The sequence below is a fragment of the Triturus cristatus genome, chromosome 6, assembly GCF_964204655.1.
Source record: "Triturus cristatus chromosome 6, aTriCri1.1, whole genome shotgun sequence".
NCBI classification, from domain to species: domain Eukaryota; kingdom Metazoa; phylum Chordata; class Amphibia; order Caudata; family Salamandridae; genus Triturus; species Triturus cristatus.
In genome coordinates, this window is record NC_140589.1 from 432048435 (window position 1) to 432060685 (window position 12251).

Below are 12251 nucleotides of genomic sequence, written 5' to 3' on the forward strand. Positions count from 1 at the left end.
TTCTCAAAATTTTGTTTGCTCATGTCATCCTTATCTTTACTAATGTACACTACTAAATATCTAATCAAACCTGGCCGCCAGACTAATGGGTAGTCACAGTCTGTCCGTTCACATGGACCAGACAGTGGAAAGAACTTGGATTTAGTCCAGTTTATCTGTAATCCTAAGTAGCTAAAATGTGCCATCTCTCTCAAAATGGGATTCAAGTTTATAGTCAGTTTTTGTATTTAAAATATTAGATTGTCTCCACAAAGTTGTATAATCAAGGTTCTACCTCTAATAAATATGCCACAGTGTAAATTTCACTTAATAATAAGACAAGGCAGAGGTTCTATTGTGGGAGCAAAGAGTAGCGACCTTGGCTGTTGCTGCGTAATATCGTCATCGGCTCTAAATTCAGATCATTGACACAAATACGTGCATCTGGTGCCATATAAAGCAAGTTTAATTAACTTCATGTAAAAGATGCCGACCACACTTCTTCTAATCACTTCCAACATGAACGGTCACTTTAGGAAGTCAAAAGACACCTTTTCCGCATTCAACAGACAGCTGCAGACAGAAGGTCAGGCTCAACGAGTGCAGTACGGATGTAAGGATCTGCAGGTTTAATAAGGTTGCTCAGTCAGTCTTCATCATTCCGCTATTCAATAATAATCATAGAAGGGCAACAACATTAAGATCAAACTACACGAAACAGAGACTGGTACATGATGGAAGAATTAATACAGTTACAAATTGGTTAAAACATCAAAGACTTAGGAAGGGGAATCGGTAACTTCAGGAAAGAGCACACATTAGTACAGACCTCCAGGGATGCAAGTTTCGCAAACATACCAATGCAGGCTTACATGTTCCTATACCGGCGGGCTTTACAATCGGAATTAAAAACTGTTCAGAATAAGCAAAAGAATATTTGTAAAATAAGATAAAGTGCAAAAAAATCTGGGTTGAGCGTTCATCACAAGGTCACGGAGAGATTAATTTGGGGCAAATTGTTGCAGAGGAAAGCTCAAAGCTGATCTAATAATTCCAAGTCAAAATCAAGTAAGCAAAAAGCGCTCCAAGAAATTGAGAGGCAGGTCTGAATATATTTCTAGGCATACAGAGATTTACTTTTACTCACAAGCTATGACAGCTGATTTTTAAGGTTTGCCAGCCAGTCTCTTTCTCTGCAATATAAGCCTGTTTTAGTCATGGAATATCATTGCTTTGAATAGTCATAGAATATGTAAATAGGTGTAAACCTACCAGGCCACCTAAGGCGCTCCTGGTGTACAGAAACCATGGACTCTCATGAACACGGTCACATGCTAGACAATGAGGAATGATATCTTTATCCAAATGTGTGTTTTGATTACCCCAGATGGAGCACCATTATAACAATGCGGCTAGACTTATTTGATCTTCAATATAGCCAGTGAATAATTCCTTGTGAATAGCAATTTCGCCAGAGCACGCAATTTTCCTCGACGTTGATACTGCTTACGTCCTTATATCCCCAGATGGTGGTCCCGTAAGTCAAGACAGGAATGCATTTTCTATTATATAGTTTCAGCAAAGGGACTATGATTTTCCTACCTACATTTGCTGCCTGCAGGTTAAACATAAAACCAACAGCTTGTGAAAAACTTAGTTTTCTTGTCGAAATGCGCTGATGCCAGGTTCGAAAAAAGTCACACCTAGTTAAGAAAACAGGTAGGTTCTTTCCATACAGTTTCCCTTGATGGAGAAGACCACAGGCTTAATATGTTTCCACCTACAGGCCAAATTGGTTTCGAGGCTCAGATTGTTCATTAAACTCACAAAAGTAGTTAAGAAACTCACAAAGTATTTAAGCAGTTAGCAGTCCGCGCCTCTAAGACCGAGTAATTGACATACAATAACACAGCAACTGTTTTTTTTTTGTTTGTTTTTAAATCAAAGTAGATTATGACCTTTATCAATTAACTGATTCTCTAGGTAATAATTATACAGCAGAAACAACTTTGGAGCCAAGACACAATTTAGCGGACACCACTGTCTAAGCTAAATGAACCAGTGCATTCACTGTTCTCCCCATATCTAGTCCTAGCTGAAAGATTACAGATATAAAGGGGATAACGTGACAACAGTGAATTTATCAATTACAAGTTGTAGATTTAAGCATTATTCAAGTGCCTCGATTCCCATACTGAAAAGGTGAGAGAATGTGATGGTCTGAGATCAAGGCCAAAATTCAGTCCAAATCTGTCTAAAATGAAGTTATTTCTTCAAACAATAATATAATCAATGACGGGATGCTGGAATTCACAAGGCATTACAAAGATCATGTCTCCCCCTCCCCCAGTGGTTATCTAAAATACCATCTCTAGCATCCTGGGTGCATGCTGCCTCAAACTTAGCAGATGCAATATTTCGTTCATTGTTGGGAGTGATTTTCAACCCCATAGCTTATAGTTAAACTCGCCTCCCACTAAGCAAATTGTAGCTCCCACCTAATTTAGCAGTAACTCAATAAAATCCAACCAACACAGAACATTTACATAGAGCTTTGTTCAAGAGGTCACCTTTGTAATAAATTATCAACACCAGGCAAAACTTTCCAGACCACTTTATATGAAAAGCCTGTATAAGAAGACACTCCACAGGTATCGAAGTTATGAGACAGGACAGAGTTGGTCTGAAGCAGGCGCACACCCCAGAATTTTCCCTTTCGAAAGGGAAGATAATAGCCGGTTTAGAATAATGCATATACCCATCCCAATAGTTGTAATTCATGGCTTATGTTTTCTGCAGCATCAAAATGTCAAAGTTGAGTATGAAACCCCACCAAGAGTCATCACACAGTTTGGTAGAAACTCCTGCAATGTTCCAGCTGGCCACCTTAATGTTTCTACGACTAAGCTCAGCATCCCTATCTTTCTGTATACAGAATGGAGCTAAAGAGGTAGAGGGTGTAAGAATGGATCCATCCTGTCAGTCATTAGAGTCTAAGTCTGTGAGAAGAGCAAACCGATTTAAGTTGTTGGGCTCAGCTTGATGATTATTCTGAAACCTGGGCTGAGAAGAAAGTACATCTTTCGCCAAGTGAGGGTATCTAACATTTGCATTCACACAGCCCTCCTCAAATGATTTAGGCAGTGGACTGATCCACAGAAACCTATGCACCAATAAAATGCCCTTAGCATGACTTAGGCTAAACTTTTAGTTCTTTCCGAGCCAGGGGGTGACTATTCTTTAAATGGAGCAGGGACTCTTCAGTAGACTGGGTTAGGGTCTGAACATCCCCTAAGACAATTACATAAATGCAGGAGGCAGGGGGTAAATCTACAAACTTCGGTATTGGGCTGGCCGACTTGTCATCTGTGATCTTATTCAGGTTTTTAGACTTGCCTGCACAGACGGACGCTCCCTCCCACTGCTGCTACCTACCTGCCTCCGCTGACCACCTACCTGACGCCGCTGCCTGCATATCGCCTCCGCCGCCTCCCAGGTACCGCCTGCTGCTTCCTGGTCGCCACCCACGCCGCTACCTTCACTCCCCACGCCCGCTGACCACCGCCACTTACCTGGTCACTCCTTGGGCTCCGTCGCTTCCCGCCGATTTTCCCGCCGTTTTCTCGGCGCCGCTGCCCCAGGCGCACACTCCCACTCCCGCCTCCTCCTTCTGTCCCGCCCCCCCTCCCTGCCCATTGGCCACCCCGCTCCCGCCTCCCGCTGACCCTCCCTCCCGGCTCCTTATTTATGACGCCCCCTCAGCGACCGCGCAGCGGACGCGCGCAGCGGGAGCGCCGATTGAGCGCCGAAGGTGCGCCAAAGGTAAGCCCGTCTGCGCCCGTCCGCGCCTGGACCGCGCCCAGCGCCAGACCCCCTGGTCCCCGCGCCCGCCAGCCCCCCCGCAGGACCTACGACTTCGCTACGCTCATCGCACTCAAAACCGCCCGAGCCACCGGATGCTACCGAGCGTCCCCGCAACGCACCCATGGACCCTTCGCCTGCAGATCCTGCAACTTCTCCTGCCTCCAAACAAGCACCACGCCCACCAAGACGGACAACAGCAACCACCTCAAGTGCATCCTGCTCAACACCCGCTCCGTCCACAGACACGCCGTGGAACTCTGGAACCTCCTCGACACTGCATCTCCAGACGTCGCCTTCCTCACGGAAACCTGGATGAACGACTCTTCAGCCCCCGACATCGCCATTGCCATCCCGGACGGCTACAAGATCATCAGGAAGGATCGCGTCAACCAGACCGGAGGAGGCATCGCCATCGTACACAAGAGCACCATTCGCATCTCGACTGACTCCATCGACGTATTCAACGCCGCCGAATACCTGCACTTCCAGATCCACACCGACCCCAAGACTACCCTCAGAGGCACCCTCATCTACAGACCCCCGGGACCACGCGCACAGTTCTGCGAAGACATCGCCGACTTCATCAGCCCTCACGCCCTCCCCTCCGCCGACTACATCCTCCTCGGGGACCTCAACTTCCACCTGGAGAACAACAATGACCGCAACACCACCGCCCTGCTGGATAACCTCGCCAACCTCGGACTTCAGCAACTGGTCAACACCCCCACCCACTTCGCCGGCCACACGCTCGACCCACTCTTCTCGTCCAGCAAGCACGTCACCTTCAGCCACTCCACCGGACTTCACTGGACCGACCACAGCTGCGTCCATTTCAGCTTCAGAAAGAACACGGTCCACCATCACCCGAAGCAGGCTCCCCACAGAAACTGGAGCAAGATCACCGCCGACCAGCTCGCCACCTCCCTCAGCCAGAGCCCACCTGTCAGGACCACGGACCCTAACACAGCTGCCCTCGACCTCACGCAGTGGCTGACCTCCTGTGCCGACGACCTCGCGCCACTGAAGAACCCCCTCACCAGGCCCAGAAGCAAGAAGGCCCCCTGGTTCACCGACGAACTTAAGGACTCCAAGAAGGCCTGCCGCACCCTCGAGAAGGCCTGGCTCCTCAACAAGACCGCCGACAACAGAACAGCACTGAAACTCGCCACTCGCAGACATCACCAGCTCATCCGCACCACCAAGAAGAAATCTCTGCGGGAACGACTGGACAAGAACGCCCACGACAGCAAGGAGCTCTTCAACATCGTCAAGGAGTTCTCCAACCCCAGCACCGGCAACAACGACATCACTCCCTCACAGGACCTCTGCGACTCCCTCGCCTCGTACTTCCACCGCAAGATCGCCAACATCCACAACAGCTTCGACATTTCACCCCCGCACCCATCGGCCGTACCTTCGCACCCCGCCGCCACCCTCCAGACATGGACCGAGGTGACCCCCGAAGACACGTCACGCATGATGAACACCATCCACTCCGGATCTCCGACCGACCCGTGCCCCCATCATGTTTTCAACAAGGCAGCCTCTACCATCGCACCCCACCTCCGAGACATCATCAACACCTCCTTCAACACAGCAACTTTCCCGGAGAGCTGGAAGCACGCCGAACTCAGCGCTCTGCTGAAGAAACCAACAGCGGACCCGACCGACCTCAAGAACTTCCGCCCCATCTCGCTCCTTCCTTTCCCCGCCAAAGTCATCGAGAAGGTCGTCAACAAGCAACTGGCCGCCTTCCTCGAGACGAACGGATCCCTCGACCCATCACAGTCCGGATTCAGAGCCAACCACAGCACCGAGACCGCCCTCATCGCAGCCACCGACGACATCCGAGCCCTGCTCGACAACGGCGAAACAGCGGCACTCATCCTCCTAGACCTCTCCGCAGCATTTGACACTGTCTGCCACCGCACACTAGTCCAACGCCTCAACGACACCGGCATCCAAGGGAAGGCTCTGGAATGGATCATCTCATACCTTTCAGGCAGAACACAGAGAGTACGCCTCCCTCCGTTCCGCTCCGAGGCCACCGAAGTCATCTGCGGCGTCCCGCAAGGATCGTCGCTCAGCCCCACTCTCTTCAACATCTACATGAAACCCCTCGCTGCCATCGCACGCAAACACAACCTCAACATCATTTCCTACGCCGATGACACCCAGCTAATTCTCTCCCTCACCAGAGACCCCGACACCGCCAAAGCCAGCCTGCACGAAGGGATGACAGACGTCGCTGAATGGATGAACATCAGCCGCCTGAAACTGAACACGGACAAGACAGAAGTCCTCATCCTGGGACCATCACCCTCCGCATGGGACGACTCCTGGTGGCCCCCGGCACTAGGCACCGCACCTGAACCGACGGACCACGCACGCAACTTGGGCGTCATACTGGACTCCTCCCTATCGATGACCAGACAAGTCAACGCCGTCTCCTCAGCCTGCTTCCACAACCTCCGCATGCTCCGAAAGATCTTCCGATGGATCCCAACCGAGACCAGGAAGACGGTCACCCACGCTCTCGTCACCAGCAGACTAGACTACGGAAACACCCTCTACGCCGGTACTACGGCCAAGCTTCAGAAAAGACTTCAGCGAATTCAGAACGCCTCCGCCCGACTCATCCTGGACGTCCCCCGACGCAGCCACATCTCGTGCCACCTGAGAGACCTGCACTGGCTCCCGGTCAACAAGAAGATCACGTTCAGACTCCTCACCCACGCACACAAGTCCCTCCACGACCTAGGCCCAGGGTACCTCAACAGCCGCCTCACCTTCTACACGCCCACCCGCCGGCTACGTTCCGCTAACCTCGCCCTCGCCGTCGTCCCTCGCATCCAGAGAGCCACCGCTGGAGGAAGGTCATTCTCCTACCTGGCAGCTAAGACTTGGAACTCCCTACCCGTCCACCTGCGGATGACCCAGGACCACCTGGCCTTCAGGAAACAGCTCAAGACCTGGCTGTTCGAGCAGTAGCAGACCCCCTTCCCCAAGCGCCTTGAGACCCTTACGGGTGAGTAGTGCGCGATATAAGTTCCATGATTGATTGATTGATTGATTGATTGATTGATTGATTGATTGACTTAGTCAATGAGCTCACGTGGGAGGGCTCGTCGTTTCATGCCTAGCCCTTTTTAGGTTTCCCCCGCACAGTGCTAGGCCTGTGCTCGAGAAATCTATTATTTCTAAAATAAACTTAAAAGAGACTATCATTCTGCCTCCTTTCTTTCCTAGCTTCTCATTGGTTCCTGTGCATGCCATTTACTTTTCTACCATTTCTATTGGCTGTAGCATATTTTCCTGCATTGACCAATGCTTGCTCCTCATCTGCTTCACTTATCAGTTTCCCAGGCCGAAATACTGTTAACATCCGCCTTGTTGGAACTATTTTGTTTTCTAAAGTTTTGCCTCTGTCAGCTATTTAGTCTTGCAGCAGATTTATACAGCTCAATTTATCACTGGGAGAGATCAATTGATTTGCCCAAGATCACGAATGTTGCAACACTGAGACTCGAATCGGTGTCCCCAGCTCTCCAATCAGCAGCTCTGGCTGCTGCACCACATCCTCTCCACTCCTGTCATACTTGTTTACCATTAGAACATGTCGGAGTGCGCGCAGGTCCTGTACAGTCTCTATGGGGTCGTGGAGCCAGTGGTTTAAGTGGATGGGATTGGCAGGGAACGCCATGCCCTTACTTCTTTAATTTTATGCAATCAATTCCCCTACTTTTTAGGTCTTGCCTGACCCAGCGCATGCGCTGGTCTGGCGAGACTTATTGAGAGGGCTTCAAAAAGTGCTACCAGGCCAGCCTAGAGCTACAGTGCATGCGTGCCGGCGGGCGCGCCGCGCTTGACGCGATTACTTTCACTTTCGCGGCCTCTTTGATGTTTGATCGTGATCGCAATCACTTTCGCGGCCGCTTGTTTTATTTACTAACTGTGCTTTCAGAAAATCATTCAACAACTGGGAAACAAAGAGAAACACACAGATCCCTTTTGTGCTCGCTCAACAAAGAAAATATCTTCTTAATAAGACCCCGGATGTCAGAAGCAAGCGTGAAACCAATTCAACTATATTTCTGATTCACTCTGTCCTAGCTTATAGCAGTATGTCCTATGTACCTACTTACTGTCAAATCTATTTCTCCAGATCGGTTCAACTACGCTGGTGCCTTATATTTTTAGCTAGGTGAAGATTGTTTTTTATTTTACTTACTCTTCAGTCTTCCCGCCCGTTTTAGACATGACTGGGCTTTTTAGTCAACGACTAGCAGCAGATCTCCAGCTGGCGTCGTACAGCAGCCTGTTCGCAAACCGTCGATTAGCTCCGCAAACACTGGTACTTCATAGAATAACGAGCGTGAGGAAACACTAAACCAGTGGTCTTCAAACTTTTTAATTCTGCGCCCCCCCAGTTTTGAAAAAAGAATCCCTGGCCCCCCCCTCAAAAATGTTCACAATTATTCTATTAAACTGGCAATGTTTAAATATATCTAGACTTATTTAAACATTGCAGCTAAGTTCTGCCACTGCTTTAGAAATGCAAACAATACATGTTTTCCAAACATACTATTCTGGTGAGGCAGGCCTTACTAATGTGTAAAAGTATCCACAGTGGGATGAAATGGTAGTGGGGGTTTGGGAGAAAACTTGGAGTCCTTTCCGTTTTGACACCTTCTCCCAGCCAGGATTTAAACGACAAAGAATGTTACTGAGGGCCCATTAGAGATGTCCTTACTGCCGCTCATTTTTCGGCTGAAAACAGAGCATAATGTTTCTTCTGCCAGAGCCTGGCGCCCCCCCTAGGATCACTTGAGGCCCCCCTAGGGGGGCCCGCCCCCCAGTTTGAAGACCTCTGCACTAAACACACACTCAGCGTACACATTAATTGGCTCGCGGCACTACTGCAGTCACCCGCAGCGAGCCTGAGGTACGCCGGCGATGAGCGCGCGGCTGCTGCACCGTATCAGGCGGGGAGCCTGTTAATGAAAAGCAGGCTGCCGCACCCCCTAGACAGGAATAGAGCTCCCGGTGAAAGGAAACAAAGGATCAATGCGTAATTCCTGGAATTAGGGGCTGTGGAAGAGATGGGCCAATTTATTCGGCAGTGCTTTTGCGGCTGGTTTGTTTTCTTTTTTCTTCAGTGAGTACACCGCAGTGCTGTCAAACAACCTGCAAAGCAAGCGAATCATTTACATGTTTAGTGAGTGCCTTAACATTAATAACTGTCACTTGTGTACAATGAAACCTGATACACTGAGTAGTATTCCGAAGCACTACTAAACTAACATGTTGTAAATATTTATTCGGCCCATGCACGCTATGCATAACACGACCCGAAGGATTTATTTGGGCTTGACTAATAGACATTACGTTAGGAGTGGATGCACAGCAGAGCTATCTCGCTAGCTTCTCTGTGAATCGTAGCATAATTTTTCTGGTGGAATTGTTCCTGCCCTTCATTTTATATTTAAGACATCATTGACATATACCACTGAGAGCGAAGTCATGTTAAACAAAAACCTGATCATTCAGTAACAACATAGCCGATCAATGGCACGAGCGCACCTTGAAGATTCCAGACATGAGAATTATCTTATAAGTGCGAATAGTCCGGTGAAAGTGCACAGCGGGACTGATTTTTATTTTTTAAAATATTTAATTTTTTTTCCCAACCAGTAGTTACATGTCTTTGAACCATCATAGATCTAATACACAAATTTCCTCTATTCACTAGAGAGTACATTCTACGCCCAATAGTATACATTCTCCACAGTACTTTACAATATTTTTACCGCTGACACACTGTTTAATGAGATACAAAAAAAAGGAAGAGACCAAATGCCCCCCCATCCCATTTCGCATACCTTCTACCTTATGTATGCCCCGGCACCTTCGTCCCCGCTATCCCGTCCTTTCCGTGCTCACCTAGAGTGTATGTATGGGATCATTCAGGGCATCGGGCTCCGCAGGCTTCTGCAGGTACTGGACCAGTGGTTCCCAGAAATCTCTAGGCCTGGAGGTTTGTGGGAGTTCCTCTGCATATGTCTCTAATTTTGTTTTACAGTATATCATGTCTGTGACCCAGTCTTTAAACCTTGGTGGCCTCTTACTCCCCCATCGTATAGCTATTCGTCTCTTAGCAAGTAGTAATGCAACTACCAAAAACTTCCTGCGTCTTGCGTATTTAAGCTTCAGGACTCCCAATAAATACACTAGCAGTGTGTTGGGAATCTGCTCCGTCATCATGTCTGTGAGTGTTGTGGTGACCTCTCGCCAGTATGTCTGCAACTGGTAGCACGACCAGGCCATGTGCAAAAAATCTGCTGTCTCCCTTAATCCCAATCTATGTAACCTAGTCGCCGTGTAATATAGCTGATGAAGAAATTTAAAGTGGATGATGCGCAAATTACAGTTTGACGTGAGCAGTGCGAGCTGCATTCAACTATACTGTCAGTCCTGTTCCCCTATCGTCTCCCCTAACGCTGCTTCCCATCTAAGCATCGCACCACTCGACCTCCCAGCCTGTTCTTCTTGGGCCGCATTGTAAAGGCGCGTCACCAGATTCTGGCACGTCGGTGCTGTTAATAGAATCTATAGTGTATTTAATTGCTTAGGCTCCTCTGGAAATGTGGTATATAATGCCCGCATAGCCTCACGCAGCCTCAGATACGCAAATTTCTTCATAGGGGACTGGTGTGCACACAGCGCAGGGTCCGTCGAGTTAATAAATTTATTATGTGGAATGATGGCGCCCATGGTGCTCAATCCCTTCTCCGCTAAGAGAGCATACATTTTCTTTTCCTGTGTTACCGTAAGTTTGGGATGTTTTTCCATGGGAAGAGCCCGTGCGTAGATTGGGAACTTGTGTGCTCTATGAGCCAGCGCGTGCCATGCTCTATAGGTGCACTTGGCCGTCTGTATCGTGTCTCGCGGCGTGTGCCCTGCCGGGTCCGCCACGAGAGCTAGCAGTGGTGCCGGATGTATACTATCCTTTTCCACTGCTATATGTGGGATATGTGCATGTGGTTTCGTCCAGTAGTGTGCGTGCTGCGCTTGTGCGCAGATAAAGTATAATTGGAAATCTGGCGCCCCAAATCCTCCTAGATGGCACAGCTGGGTCAACGTCTTCCAGCTGGTTCTCGCCTGTTTCCCTGCCCATGTTAGCCGGTGCAATATAGAGCGTATCTTGACAAAGAAAGCCTTGTTTAACCATATCGGTATGTTCCAAAATATGTATAGGAACCTGGGCAGTACAATCATTTTCTGTATTGCAATTCTATCCGCCATGGAGAGGGGCAGTTTGATCCACTTTTCCACCTGTTCCTCCAGCCTCACCAGTGCTGCGCCGTAGTTTTCTCTGATTACTAGTTCTGGGTCGCGATGTATCCAGATACCCAAGTATTTAACTGGGTCTGTTTGCCATCTTAGAGGATATTCCAAATCAGGATCTGGGGTGCCCACTGTGAGAGGTATCACTACTGACTTATCCCAATTTATACAAAGGCCGGAGAATTTCTCGTATCTAATATACTCCCTTATAAGCGTGTTCAGGAACCTGTCGAGGTGCGTAGTGTAGAGGACCATATCGTCTGCGTATAGTGCAATACCTATGGGTCGCAAGCCAAATTGTAGGGCGGACTCAGAGTGCTTCTGCCTAATTTTGCAAGCCAATGGTTCTAGTATCAGCGCAAACAGCATTGGTGATAAAGGGCAGCCCTGTCTGGTACCTCTTGTAATTTCTATGGGGCCGGACGTGTTCCCGTTGATTCTAACCCGCGCTGTAGGTCTGTCGTATAATAATGATATCCACTTTAGGAAGGGCTCTGGGAACCCCATCCTTCACAGAGTGACATACATGAAGTCCCATTCGACAGAGTCGAACGCCTTGGCTGCGTCCAATAGGGCCGCGGCCGCCTGTACATCCGGATCCAGCTGGTTGAACAGCGCAAATATGGTGCGTTTATTGTGCGTGGTAGACCGCGTTGGCATGAACCCTGCCTGATCCAGTAACACCAGTTTACACAGCAGCGGCTGAATCCTGTTTGCTATTATTTTTGCCAATATTTTGGCGTCTGTGTTTCTAAGGGACAGTGGCCTATTTGAGTCACATACGGTTGGGTCTTTCCCGTGTTTCGGGAGTGCTATCAGAAGTGCCTCATTTAGTGACTCTGGCAGTGTACCTTCCTCATACGCCTCCTCCAGCATTTCAGCTAGGTGTGGGATCAGCAAGTCTCAAAACTCCTTGTAAAATTCTCCTGGAAGCCCATCCAGTCCCGGGGATTTGTTGTTCGGGAGAGAATTAATTGCATCGACAATTTCTTCTTTCGTTATATGACGGCAGAAGTACTCGCGATGTGTATCTGACAGCCATGCCAGCGCCACATCATCCA